Source organism: Rhincodon typus, unplaced genomic scaffold (genome assembly GCF_021869965.1).
Source record: "Rhincodon typus isolate 14 unplaced genomic scaffold, sRhiTyp1.1 hic_rhity00000081, whole genome shotgun sequence".
NCBI classification, from domain to species: Eukaryota; Metazoa; Chordata; class Chondrichthyes; order Orectolobiformes; family Rhincodontidae; genus Rhincodon; species Rhincodon typus.
In genome coordinates this window covers 145,536-159,126 of record NW_025965719.1, presented here as the reverse complement: position 1 = coordinate 159,126, position 13,591 = coordinate 145,536, and the positions used below count along the sequence as shown (strand labels likewise).

Sequence of the window (13,591 nt, the reverse complement as noted above, 5' to 3'; positions counted from 1 at the left end):
GTGATGGACACGGTGAGATAGTGATGGACACGGTGAGATAGTGATGGGCAGATTGAGATCGTGATGGATACAGTGAGATAGCATTGGACAGAGTGAGATAGTGATGGACACAGCCAGATAGTGATGGACACAGCGAGATAGTGATGGATAGAGTGAGATAGTGATGGATAGAGTGAGATAGTGATGGACACAGTGAGATCATGGTGGACACAGTGAGATCATGGTGGACACAGTGAGATAGTGATATAATGAGAGAGATGGTGATGGATAGAATGAAATAGTGATATATAATGTGAGATAGTGATGGAGAGTCACTTAGTTGTAGGGAGATAGATAGTGATGGATAGAGTTAGATGGTTGTGGATAGTTATAGATAGTTATGGATAGTGTTGGGTGGTTACAGATACAGTTAGATATTTATGGATAGTGTTAGATAGTTATAGATAGTGTAAGATAACTAGGGATAGAGTCAGGTAGTTATAGATAGATTTATTAATAGATAGCATTAGATATTTATGGATAGAGTCAGGTAGTTACAGTTATTTATGGATACTTATAGTGTTAGATAAAATAGACTTACACAGTCATAGACAACGTTAAATAGATTTCGATAGAGTCAGACAGTTATAGATAGAATTAGCTATTTATACATAGCATTAGATGGTCATAGATAGTGTTAGATAGTTATGGATAGAGTCAGATAGTTAGAGATAGTGTGAGATTGTCATAGATAGAGATTGATGGTTATGGATAGAGTTAGATAGTTATAGATAATATGGCAGTTATGGACAGAGTAATATAGTTATAAATCATGGTAGATAGTTACTGATAGTGTTAGATAATTACGTACTGAGTTAGACAGTTATATGTCATGTTCGATAATTATGGATAGAGATTGATTGTTATAGATTGATTAAATGGTCATGGATAGTGTTAGATAGTTATTAGACCATAAGGTATAGGGAAAGGAGTAGGCCATTCAATAGGATAATGGTAGATCCAACACTCCTCATTTTCACCATTCTGCCCTTTCCCCATAATCCTTGATTCCCCAACTGATCAAGAATCCATCTCAGCTTTAAATATCTGTAAGGAATTTGCCCCCACAGCTCTCCATGGCAGGGAGTTCCAAAGACTCACAACCCTCTGAAGAAATTCCTCCTCATCTCAGTCTTAAATTGGTGCTTCTTTGTTCTGAGAATGTACCCTCTGGTCCTACACTGTCCCACAAGGGGAAACATCCTCTCAGCATTGACCCTGTCAAGCTCTTTAATAATCCTGTATGTTTCAACGAGATCACCTCTCATTCTTCTAAACTCCAGTGAGATTGATAGTTTTGGATAGAGTTCAATCGTTATAGATGATGTTAAATAGTTATGGACAGAGTGAAATAGTTACATGTCACGCTAGATCATTTATGGGTAGACTTACATGCTTTTACATAGAGCTAGACAGTTTTGGATAGAGTTAGGTAATTATAGATATTTATACTCAGTGGTAGATAGTTATAGATAATGTTATACAGTGATGGATAGAATGTGATAATTATCTTTGGTATTAGATAGTTATGGACTGTGTTAGATATAGATTTAGATAGTTATAGATAGCGTTATATAGTTATAGATAATGTCCAATAGTTATGTATAGTGTTAGCTGGTTATAAATAGTGTTAGATAACATCGCTAGAATTAAGGGAAAACTAACTGAGAAGCGAACTGAGGGTTAGGGTGATAGATTTTAATGAGAATTATTTTGATTTATACATTGGCTACGGGGTGTTGCTGGCTTGACCAACATTTTTTTCTCATCCCAATTTGACCGAAGGGCAGTTAAGAGTCAACCCCATCACTGTGGGTGTGGAGTCACATATAGGCCAGATCATGTGAAGACGGCAGATTTCCTTCCCTAAAAGCCATAAGTGAATGTGATGGGTCTCTACAACAGTTGACAGTGGTCACATGGTCACCATTAGAATTGTTTTTATTTCAGATTTTTTTTTAAATGAAGGGAGGAGGTTCGAGCAGAGCAGGAATACAGCACAGACTGGTTGGGCTGAATGGTCTGTATCATGCACTGAAATTTTTCAAATAAACACATTCCCAAGATGTCATTATCTCCAAACAATGGAACTTTGACCAGTTTCTGTGAAGACCCTCAACTTTGGCACAATTGGACCACATCATGGCCAATGATCCTTGCTCCAAGGAGAACCTCTGGAACTCAACTTGCCTGTACCAGAGGAATCCAGGAGAATTAACCAGGATTCACCTCTGGCAGCTACTCAGTGATCTGGGGAGTTGGGATCTGGCAGTAAGCTGCATGTTCCTTGACCCTGGTGAGGCTGAGGGAGATGGGAGGCCATCAGCTGCACCCTCTTCATTGCAGTTCACAGGAATGGTCCTCAAATAATCTGATAGTTATGGAGGAAGGATTGTCCTTTCACTACGTAGCCCCTCGCCTCCTCAGAAGGTGCTTGGAAAAGTGAGTAAGTGTGTAAATTCTATTCAGCAGAACTCAGAAAGTTCAACATTGCAAAACTTGCAACTCTCTGCAAAATCTTGCGTCTGAAATTTCAAATATCCGGTTTGACTTTCAGCCAAAGCTCTTTGAAGCTTCACGCCGCAGATAGAGAGCAGAGGCTTGGGGAAAATCAAACCGCCTCTCTCGCTGTTTCCTGCTGTCATTTCCTGAGCTTTTTTTTTCCCCACGATTTAATTAAACGCATACCAGAGGGGGTGTGGCCAATTCTTCACTCAGACACTGCGCAAACTGAAGCTTCAACTGAGGTTACGAGCTTTTGTGACTTTCCCTGCTTAATTCCCAATTTCTGGGCTGCCGCACTTCTTCAGTGTGTACGTCTGGAATGACCATTACGTGTAACACCAATGTTAGAATGAGGTGAATCCCAACCAAGAGCAGGATCAGACAACAGCAGCTGGAATGTCTTCCTGAGGTCTCCATTGTCTTCACTGCGTCTGCTCTGACGAAGTATCGAGACCAGCTGGGTAAGTGAAGCTGACTTTAAAGACTGATTGTGTGAGGCTGGGTCTGACAAAGGGGCTGCCTTTATTTTCAAGTATAGAGCAATAATCTTGGATGTGGAAGGGTTTCTTCTGCACCTCTTCAGAGTGATAGAAAGCTTAACACGAAATATAGGGCCCACCGGGATGGGTCAGCAACAAAACAGGAGCCAACATCAACTAAAAGTTTATTCAGAATGTTGCCAAGGTCAGAATTTATTTTACAAAAGTCCAACAGTTATGTGTTAATTGTTGCTTCAATGCTACTGTGTTCAGAGGAGGAAGAGAGAGAGACACAGAAAGACCCAGAGAATGGGGTTCGGTTAACAGGGCGTTGTTTCATACGTGGAAATCTGGCCAGATGTTTGGGAGGGAGATGTTTGCTATAGATAGGCATTCTGCTGACTCAGCCTCTTACAGTGGCCTGTGCCAGGTCTTCAGAGACTGCAGGCTCCAGATACATGGAAAATATCTTTTAAAAGTATCAGGGGAGAGAAACTCTGTCTGAAATGACTTTCCTCTAAAGCCTTGTTGATGTATCCATAAACTTTGGCAGGTAAATGAGAAAGCAGACGCATGAACTAATCTTGCTGGGTAAATGCAGAACTGAGACGCACTGGAGAAATCCTGCTTCCTATTCACCAAGTCCTCAGTTGACCACTCCCTATAGTTTTCTCAATAAAAACCGAAAGAACTACAGATGCCATAAATCCCTGTAGTTTTCTCGTTTCCTCCTCCAGAAGAGTTATACCCTCATCTGAAAGTTTTCCATTTATTCATTCTTGGGATGTGAGTGGCATTGACAAGGCCAATGCTTGTTGTCCACCCCCAACTGCTTTCGAGCTTCAGTACTTTCTGAAAGCTTCACTTGTTCTCTATTTCCTATTCATTTAGTCGATGTTACATTCACTTTCTTTTCTGCTGAAAGACAACTTCTTCCTCATCCTTCACTGCCTCACAAAAATTCCAAAACTCTCATCATGACTTTGTTGCCAATAGATTCAACCATCCCACTCTCCTCCCAGCCAGTTCCCATCTTGTAACTTCAGTTCATGCAAACCCCTGCTCCCTGTATCCTCATTCACCCCTGGTCACATTTCCCTATCACCCTTCACTGACCTGCATTGGATCATGGTGTAGCAACACTTCAATTTTTAAAAAACTCACTGACATTTTGAAAAGGTGATGACCTTTGATCAGGTGTTCCAGAAGAAGTGTGAACTTTGTTCATCTTTGCTTAGAGGCTGTTGGCTCTGCTAAGCATTGTGTAGAATTCTCTGCTTTAAATTCTAGCCTCACCTCTGGTTTGATGTCTAATTCTGTGTGGAAGCACCTCATTAGTATTAACTGGGTGAACAATGCTACACAAATGCAAGTTGTTGTTGTGAACTGGATCCCAGTGAGGGGACTGTTTCCGTGTGCTGCTCCTGGTGTAACTGCAACAGGAAACAGTCTTCAGACACCTCTCCTGCTACAGACTCATTGAGATTCCCGAACACACTCAGGTGAACATAGGTGAGTGGTGTGAAGGTGGCTGACAGTGAGCAAAGTCCAGTGAACTGCTGCTGAGGCTTTGAAAGGGTTAAAGATGTGGAGGAAGCAGCTGGTTTTCTCACAAAGCTGATTTGCCCAAAAACATGTTTACAAGGATGAATGAGCCTCTGTTCTATTACCCTCATCCTAATGACATCCCTGCGGATATTACATTAGATTATTTTTATATAAAAGTTCCTGGAGCAGATTATCCTGGGCCTCTAATTAGCACAGTTCTGATCCCAGCTCCCTCCCTCTGGTACAGTTTCCTATTTCTCTGTACAGTTCCTACAAACAGCAGAGAACAGGCATTGTACAATCTTTCACCCTGAAGGCTGAGGGTGAGATCAAGCAGGAAACATCAGATACAGTGAGAGAGACCAGGGTTGGGCTGGGGCATAGCGCTCTGATGTTGGAGGAGATGCCAGGGACAGGATAGTGTTCCTTAATAAAAAACGAAAAGAACTGCAGGTGCTGTAAATCAGGAACAAAAACAAAATTGTTGGAGAGGCTCAGCAGGTCTGGCAGCCTCTGTGAAGGAAAAAACAGAGTTAACATTTTGGTCCAGACCCGAAATGTTAACTGTTTTTTCCTTCACAGATGCTGCCAGACCTGCTGAGCTTTTCCAGCAATTTTGTTTTTAATAGCGTTGCTTCTTTGAGCCTGAATTGACCCCATTCAGTTTCTTAGTCTCTAACTCAATCCTATTTAGCTGCCTGCTTACTCTCCCCAACAGAAATCTATCCAACTTGAATCTTGAAAATTGTAATTGTCATTCCTCCTTCCTGTCAGCATCCATAGCCTTTCAAGATGGAGGTTCATCTTACTATGGCCCTTTCCGTTAGGAGCTGGTTCCTGATTCCAGTACTGAGCAATCTCAATCCAAGTTTAAAATTAAATCCCTGATTCGAAGTTCTCCTGTGACAGAAAATAGTTTCTCTCCATCAAATCAGGAAATCATCTTAAACAGCTCCATCAGATTGCTGTTGCTCCAGGGAATGGTAGTTTTGTTGATGCAAACCTTCCTCACAGTTTAACCTTTTGGGCCCAGTTCTGGACCCTCTCCAAGCTCACTGGCACCCTTCCAGAGATGTAGGTCCCACATGCCCAGCGTTCTCGGTGTGTCATGGCGTTTTAGGGCTTCAGTTACAGTATTAACAAGTCACTATCTACACTCGTGACGTGGGGTTAGGATTTAGAATCCCATGCAGCTGGGGAAGTTAAATTTGGATAATTAAATAAATCTGGAATGTAAAATTAAACCTCCAGTCAGTAACAGTAATCAGAAATCTGCTAGTGTCATTCTAAGCACAGTTCTTTGAAATGATTTATCTCTGACTAGGCAGTGGGTTTGTGGCTTTACTCTGACTAGGCAATGGGTCTGTGGTTACTGGATTAGTAATCCAGAGACTGAGGTTAAAGGTCTGGGGAAATGGGTTCAAATCTCAGCACCAGAAACTGAACCAAACTAGCTGAATAAATATAGGAGCTACAAGAGCAGGTCAGAGGCTAGGTAAAAGGATGACTTGGGGAAGAGCAAGGCCCATTAAGGACCACATGGTAATTTGTGCATGGAGCAGGAGGATGTAGGTTGGGTTCTAAACGAATACTATTAAAGAAATTAGCATAGACAGAGAGGAGGGTCTGAGAAGTCTGGCAGGCTTAAAAGTAGATAAATCTCCAAGCTGGATGAAATGTATCTCAGGCTGGTGAGTGAGACAACGGAGGAAATAGCAGGGGCAATGGTAATAATTTTCAATTCCTCTTTGGCTACAGGAGAAGTGCCAGAGGACTGAAGGATAGTCAATGTGGTACTGTTATTCAAGGAGGGAGCAAGGGTCCACCACTCACTTCAGTCAGGAAGAAGGTATAAAAGTTTGAATACACATACAAACAGATTCAAGAACAGCTTCTTCCCCGCTGTTACCAGACTTATGACTGGACCTCTCAAATGTTAATGTTGATCTCTCTCTCTCTACACCCTCTTTATGGCTGTAACACTGTATTCTGCACTCTGTTCTGCAATCCTGATGCACTTTGTATGGTACGATCTGTCTGTACAGCATGAAAAACAACACTTTGCCCTGTATCGCGATACATATGACAACAATAAACAAATAAATCAATATAAGCCAGTCAATCCAGCCTCAGTGGTGCGGAAATTATTGGGAACAATTCAGAGGGACTGAATTAATCTGTACTCAGTGAGGCAGGGGTTAATCAAGCACAGACAGCATGGTTTTGTTAAGGAGAGATATCAAGGTGTAGAGCTGGATGAACACAGCAGGCCAAGCAGCATCAGAGGAGCAGGAAGGCTGATGTTTCGGGCCTAGACCCTTCTTCAGAAATGTTGTTGTTTTGTTAAGGGAAGGCCATGTATGACCAACTGTATTGAATTTTCAAACAGGGGACCAGGTGTGTAGATGAGGACAATAAATTTGATGTGGTCTACTTGAACTCCAGCAAGACTTTTCATAAGGTCCCATATGGGAGACTGTAAAGTAAGAAATCATGGGATCCAAGGACATTTGGCGAACTGGCAGCTCTTAGAACAGTTCTGAAGAAGGGTCACTGGACCCAAAACGTTCACTCTGATTTCTCTCCACAGATGCTGCCAGACCTGCTGAGCTTTTCCAGCAATTTCTGTTTTTATATCAGAGGAGCTTGCTGTTTGTGGTTAATATTTAGACTTGAATGGAGGAGAGTTGACGAGTAAGTTGACCAACGGATAGAAAAAATGGTGGAGTGGTAAACGGTGACAAGTAGCAAGTAACATTCATGCCACACAAATGCCAGGCTATGACTATCACCAATAAGAGACAATCTAACCGCTGTCCCTTGACATTCAATGGTGTTATCATCACTAAATCCCCTACTATCAACATCCTGGGGGTTATCATTGACCAGAAACTGAACTGGACTTGTCATATAAATACAGTAACCACAAGAACAGGGCAGAGGCTAGGAATACTGCAGAGAGTAACTCACCTCCTGACTCCCCAAAGCCTGTCCACCATCTACAAGGCACAAGTCAGGAGTGTGATGGAATACTCCCCACTTGCCTGGATGGATGTAGCTCCAACAACACTCGGAAAGCTTGACACCATTCAGGACAAAGCAGCCCACTTGATTGGCACCACATCCACAAACATCCACTCCCTCCACCACCGACGCTCAGTAGCAGCAGTGTGTACTATCTACAAGATGCGCTGCAGAAATTCACCAAAGATCCTCAGACAGCACCTTCCAAACCCACGACCATTTCCATCTAGAAGGACAAGGGTAGAAGATACATGGGAACACCACCCCCGCAAGTTCCCCTCCAAGCCACTCACCATCCTGACTTGGAAATATATCACCGTTCCTTTAGTCACTGGGTCAGAATCCTGGAATTCCCTCCCTCAGGGCATTGTGGGTCAACCCACAGCACACGGACGTAGCGGTTCAAGAAGGCAGCTCACCCCCATCTTCTCAAGGGGCAGGGAAATGGATGTTAGCCCAACCACATCCAGTGAGTGAATAAAACAACACCCCCTCAGGCATTCATTAAGTTTGAGTTGCTGGCTTTCCCAGCAACACCTGTGAAAGGTGAATCAGAGATAGTAGGAACTGCAGATGCTGGAGAATCCAAGACAACAAGGTGCAGGGCTGGATGAACGCAGCAGGCCAAGCAGCATCATAGGAGCAGAGAGGCTTGTGAAAGGTATTTGTTTTAAAATGAGCCACATCACTGCAGATCTGGAGCCACATATAGACCAGACCAGTAAGAATGGCAAACTCCCACCCACCCCCCCCCACCCCATACACCACTACCACTGTCACCCACCACCCACAAACCTCTCTCCATGTCCTCCTTCATCCCCCACCCACAACCCATTCCTCATCCTAACCCAAACCCTAACCTCACTCCATTCACCCAACACTCCACTTCCCACTCCCACACCCCCAACTCCCAATTCCCCATCCACCTTACACATCCACATATTTGCCTGTGCATTTCCATCCCTGTCTGCTAGGACCATCCCTCGCCCCTGCAGGGCCCCACCCAAACACCCACCTCCCCCAAGGACTCACTTACTCCCCAGGACCCCCTTACTCCCCAGGACCCCACACCACTCCCCTGCTCCTGCAGGACCCTACCAATTCCTCCAGAACCTCACCCCGCAGGACCACCCCATGACCCACCCACTGCCCCAGGATTTTGCACACACTGATTGTACATCACATACCGGTCGACACACCCATCCACCCACACCCCTGACTCCTTCATTCATACCCAACTTATACAGCCCCTGCCAACCATTCCCCCACCATGTCACTGCACCCCCAGCGCTGCCATCCTGACGCCCACACTATCCTCTTCCTGACTGTGCCCACATGGGAGAAACATTCCTCACCTCTGGAGCACCTGGAGGAAACCCACGCAGACACAGGGAGAATGTGCAAACTCCACAGGGACAGTCACCTGAGGGTGGAATCGAACCCGGGTCCCTGGCACTGTAAGGCAGCAGTGCTAACCACTGAGCCACCGTGCTGCCCCAGCACTAGGGACCTGGGTTCGATCTAAGCCTCAGGTAACACTTCCCTGTAGAATTTGCACGTTCTCCCCATGTCTGCATGGGTTTCTTCCGGGTGCTCCAGCTTCCTCCCACAGTCCAAAGATGTGCAGTTTAGAGTGGATTGGTCATGGGAAATTGCCCGTAGTGTCCAGGGACATGTAAAGTAGGTGGATTAGCCATGGGAAAAGCAGGATTATAGGGATATGGTGGTTGGGGGGGGGCGGGGAGTGGTGAGTCTGGGTGGGATGCTCTGAGGGTCAGTGTGAACTTGTTGGGCTGAATGGCCTGTTTCCACAAGGGATTCTATGATCAGTCCTACCGTAATCTGCAAATCCTTAACTGTCACTCATCACTCCAGTTGCCATTTGCTTCATCATTCCTTCCCCACCACCCCCACCCAGTGTCGATGCCTCCTCCCTACTAAAACTGTGTTTCACTCCCACTTGGATCATTCTGTTTGAGTCTCTCGATGGAGGCCAACAAAACCACAACTGGCTTAAACAGCCATCACTGGATCCGGCAGCGGCACATTATCCCCACTGCAAGGAGCTCATGAACCTTTCTGTTGGGAGACAGCTGCTTCTGTCTCTGCCCTCCCAGTCTCATTCCATCTCTCTGTTCCAACCATGGTCCTCCAAGCACAATACAGCCTTGAGGCAGCTCTGCCTTTGGAATCACTGCTGCATCTTGGAATCCTCACTGCCCCTTGGTTCCACTGAAAACATCTCAAACAGATCAGACTGCCCCACTAGCTTCAGTGTCTTGTTTGAAGCTGGGCATTCCCGGTGATAGAGTCGGGTAGAATGAGCCTAATTTGCTGTACAGTGCTCCGATCTGGAAGATAGCTCCATGTGCATGAGTCATACACCAGGGTAAGTATACAGTTAACTGCAAGAACCTCATCTCCACAGGAGGCTCTGGGAGCTATTACTCAAACTACATTCCTTTTGAAATGTGTGCTGCTAACATTGTTGGCATCATCTCTTTCTGGGACAGAGTTCAATGGGCACTGGCAAATGGCCAGTTACTCACTCACTCCATTACAGTGTAGTCCATGAGCTAAGGCAGTCCAGCCCAAACCTCAGTGCAGCCAGAAGTTTCAGTGCTGGTCAGGATTGAGAAACTGAGGGCCACACCTCCCCCAGCCCCCAGAAGCTTAGAAACCGAGCATGTATGGCCCACCCAGAGTATCCAATCAGCTGCCGTGAGGCCTTTTAAAGAAGACAGCTGCATCATTACCATAGGAAGTTTTTCATCTCATTAAAGATAATGAGGGGCCAGTTCATTCCCACTCCTGTGGTCTATTGCCAGATGATTAACAGTTTCTTTGTTCTCAGACTTGTCAGTGTATTGGTCGGGATTTTGTGTGCCAGTCATGTATTCTTCATTTTTACCCCGTTATATTGTGCAGAGTTTACACTCTACCCTGTATCGTACAGTCCAGAAGACGGTCTGTTTAACCCTGCTCTCTGGCCATGCCATGCTTTATGTGGTAATCATGCCAGCTGGGCTGGGCATCACCCTGAGCTGTGTGCAGATGCAAATAGCTGTCCCATAGCCCAGTGCTGAAACACAGGGAGGCAATGTTTAACACTGAAGGAGGCCAGGTTACCTGCTGCTTGACAGGAGGATAAACTTAGATAGCGACGTTCACACCCTCACGCTGACCTAAAAGGCATTTTTAGCTGATGAACTATTTTGAATTGTGGTTACAGCTTTAATGCAAAAAGCACCACAACCAAACTGTACACAGCAAGATCCCAGAAACAGCAGTGTGTCGATGACCAAACAGTTTCAGTGATGTTGGTTGAAAGTAAACATTGGCAGGAAATAGGATCACTCAATGTTACAGCACAAGAGGCCATTTATCCCACTTAGCCTGTGCCAGCACTACTCATTGATTTCCTATCCCTTGCTCTTTCTCCTTAGCTGTCACTTTCCCCTCGAATTACTTATTGATCAAATTTGCCTCCACTACCCTTTCAGGCAGCACAACATTAATCAGGGTAACTGTGTGTGGGTGCATATCTCAGCTTACCCTCCTTTGGAAATTACCTTCAATTCTCTCTCCACCAGCAATAATTTCACCCTATTTACTCCATTCAAACCCTTTCTGGTTTGAACAACTCAATGCTGAGAGATTCAATGTTTTAATGGAATATTATGTCACAGTTTGGGAATGCCTGTTTAACATTTTGTTTAACTTTGTTTAAGAATGGAAACTGTTTCAAACTCTCCATCTGAAATTCCCCAGGTCTCAAACCTGAGCTAAGTGGAAAGAATTCAGAATCGGGTCACACTAGGAAAAGGTCCCGAGAGCGGCAAACAGGTAATCAAGTAAATGCTGGAATATGGCCAATCTCCCTTCGGAGACTCATTAAATCTCAATCATCTGATTCAGAATGAAGTGGAAACTTCCAAAGTACAGAATGAGGCAAACTTCGCCTCATGCCCTCTCTCTGGGGCAGCCTGTAGGAACACAGGACTTTGGAGCAGGTGCAGGCCATTCGGCCCCTCAAGTTTACTCCACCATTCAAAGTCATCTATCTCAATGCAATTTTCCTGCCCAATCTTCAAGTCCCTTGAGGTCATTAGTCTGTCTTATTTCTGTCTTAAACACTCAATGGTTGTGTTTCCACAGTCCTCTAGTGAATGTCATAGATTCACCATCCTCCAACTGAAGAAAGTTCTCCTCGCCTCTGTCTCAAGTGCCCCTTACTCTGAGATTGTGTCCCCTCAGGTCTTGACCCTCCTTCTTAAAGTATGATCCCTTATTCTGAAATTGTGTCCACTAGTTCTGGTCTCCCCTGAGAGGACATGTCATCCTGGGATCCACATTATCCAGTCCTCTTGGGATCTTACAATGTTTCAATAAGATCACCTCTCATTCTTCTCAACTCCAATGGGTACAGGCTCAAACTTTCTTTGTGAGTTGTCTTCCTCAGAAATGAGTTGAGTGAACTTTCCCTGAACTGATTATAACACAGTTATATTATTTTTAAAATAAGGAGATAAACCATAGACTGTGCTCCAGATGTAGGTTCATTGACACATTGTACATTTGCATATAATATCTTTTATAGCCAGTGCCTTCGCAATGAATGCTAATATTCTGTTTGCCTTCCCAATCACTTGCTATTCCTACATTGTGAAATACTATAGGGCTGTTGTCTCATTAGAGACTGGCAATGGTTTAACCTAAGGGTCACCATGCCTCAGGTGAAGGAGAGTCCTTCAATGATAACCTCTGCCAGTGTGGGAATTGAACCCATGCTGCTTGATTTACTCTGCATCACAAACCAGCTATCCAGCCAACTGAGCTAAGCAACCCCACAGTTATATAACGACAAGAGGCTTCAGTTAGATTGTCTCGTGTTGGGGTGGTCAATGCCTGGGACTTGTGTTTCATATACCAAGGCACCCAGGTCCCTCGGTATCTTACAGTTTTGCAATCTCTCTCTCCATTTAAAGACAAATGCTGTTTTTTTTATTCTTCCTGTCAAAATGTAAACATTCACATTTTCCCACAACTGCCAGTTTCTTTCCTATTCACTCAAACTATCTATATTCCTTTGCAGACTCTTGATCTCCTCTTGGCAGCTTACCGTCCCAACTATCTTGTTGTTCTGGCAAATTTAGCTGCCATACATTCTGTCCCATCATCCAAGCCATTGGTATAGATTGTAAGGAGTTACGGTCCCAGCACTGATCCCCTCTTGTTACAGCTTGAACATGATAAGAACATTCTGCAGTGCAGTTGGACAGACTGAGATTGTTTTTCTTAGAGGAGAAGCAATCGAGAGGGGACATGTTTGAGATACACAGAATTATGAGGGGCAGAGATAGATAGATAGACAGGAAGACAATTTTCCCCTTGATGGAGGGATCAATGGCCCAGGGGCAGAGATTTAAGGTGAGGGGCAGAAGGTTTACAGGAGATGTGAGGAAAGTCTTTTTCACCTAGAGGGTTGTGGGAATCTAGAACTCACTGCGTGTGAGGGTGGGAGAGGCAGGCAGTGACCGAACGATAATGTCACTGGACTAGCATTCAAGAACCCCAGCCTAATATTCTGGGTTAAGTAAATGGGCAAATGAACTGTAATGTGGGAAAATGTGCAGTTATTCATTTTAAAAGGGAGATCAAAAGAACAGAGTATTATGTAAATGGAGAGAGACTGCAGAAAGCCGCAGCACAAAGGAACTTGGGGGAACTTGTGCATGAAACACAGAAAGCTAGCACACAGGAGCAGCAGGTAATCAGGAAGGCTCATGGAATGTTGGCTCTTATTTCAAGGGATGGGGTATAAGAATGCAATCATACAGGGTGGCCGTAACACAACATCTGGAGTACTATGAGCAGTTTTGGTTCCTTTGTTTAAGGAAAGGTATCATTTCAATGGAGGCAGTTCAGAGAAGGTTCATCAGGATAATTCCCAGTATGGAGAATAAAAAAATGAAAGAACTGCAGATGCTGTAAAT

The 13,591-nt window shown here is 44.4% G+C and overlaps 1 protein-coding gene across 1 annotated transcript in view; it reads left to right on the top strand.

Annotated features, from left to right (window-relative positions):
- The first annotated feature begins 6,352 nt into the window (after positions 1-6,352).
- The window catches only part of LOC125488240, a 20,566-nt gene continuing 13,327 nt past the window's right edge, over positions 6,353-13,591 (top strand). The window contains exon 1 of the mRNA XM_048621174.1: positions 6,353-6,420. The gene's annotated coding sequence lies outside the window, so the exon portion shown is untranslated. The remainder of the gene's footprint in view (positions 6,421-13,591) is intronic.